Here is an 862-nt window from a genome sequence, read left to right on the forward strand (position 1 = left end):
AATACAGTCCTGACTCCTGGTGTCAGTTCTCTCCTCTGGACACCGACGTCAGGATGAATGTCTCTGCTCTGCATCAGAGAGTAAAGGGTTAAAAGTCTGTGGAGAATGCGGGCATCGATCCCGCTACCTCTCGCATGCTAAGCGAGCGCTCTACCATTTGAGCTAATTCCCCTGGTTGAGTCACTTCCTGTCCTGGGCTTCTCTCTGCCCTCTCCTCCATTTTCAACAACTGAGGGAAAACTTTAATCTTTCAAATCAAAGTTTATTCAGATACTTCCAGGTTAGACATTGGATTCATTACAGCTCTGCAGATTTTCTCACCAGAATCCTGGTTTGAAAATATTGTTATTAGTGAAACTTCAACAAAAGGCTTGATATCTTCTATTTATGTTATTTTAAAAACTAACGGTCTACGATAAGATGAGACACGTTGATACAAGACGCTCACAAACTTTACATCAGTGTGTAAAGTAGTAACAGGAGTTACTCACCACAAAGGTGCTGCTGCTGTTTGGTCAGATCTCTTTTTTCAAAGCTCTTACAGTGTCTTCATCGTGGTTCTCCAGTCTGTATGAGTCAGAGTCTTCACTCACATCAGACAGTGCAGAGAGTAAAGGGTTAAAAGTCTGTGGAGAATGCGGGCATCGATCCCGCTACCTCTCGCATGCTAAGCGAGCGCTCTACCATTTGAGCTAATTCCCCTGTGTGAGTCACTTCCTGTTCTGGGCTTCTCTCCGCCCCCTCCATGTTGCTCACAGCACAGAGAAAAGTTTGCAGCTCAGAGCAGCAGAAAGAGTTTTGTCTTTTAACTCTGTAGAAAATAAGTGAGGTTTGGTGGAGAGGCTTTAAAGGCAGTGAGATG

The 862-nt window shown here is 44.4% G+C and overlaps 2 non-coding genes across 2 annotated transcripts; both read right to left on the reverse strand.

Annotated features, from left to right (window-relative positions):
- Positions 1 to 99: 99 nt before the first annotated feature.
- trnaa-agc (transfer RNA alanine (anticodon AGC)) lies at positions 100 to 172 on the reverse strand. The gene has a single exon. It is a non-coding gene; the product is annotated as a tRNA-Ala (tRNA).
- Positions 173 to 629: 457 nt separating this feature from the next.
- trnaa-agc (transfer RNA alanine (anticodon AGC)) lies at positions 630 to 702 on the reverse strand. The gene has a single exon. It is a non-coding gene; the product is annotated as a tRNA-Ala (tRNA).
- Positions 703 to 862: the final 160 nt, after the last annotated feature.

The sequence above is a fragment of the Seriola lalandi genome, unplaced genomic scaffold, assembly GCF_002814215.2.
Source record: "Seriola lalandi dorsalis isolate HSWRI2012SDOR001 ecotype SW California unplaced genomic scaffold, Sedor1 jcf7180002051665, whole genome shotgun sequence".
Lineage (NCBI taxonomy): Eukaryota > Metazoa > Chordata > Actinopteri > Carangiformes > Carangidae > Seriola > Seriola lalandi.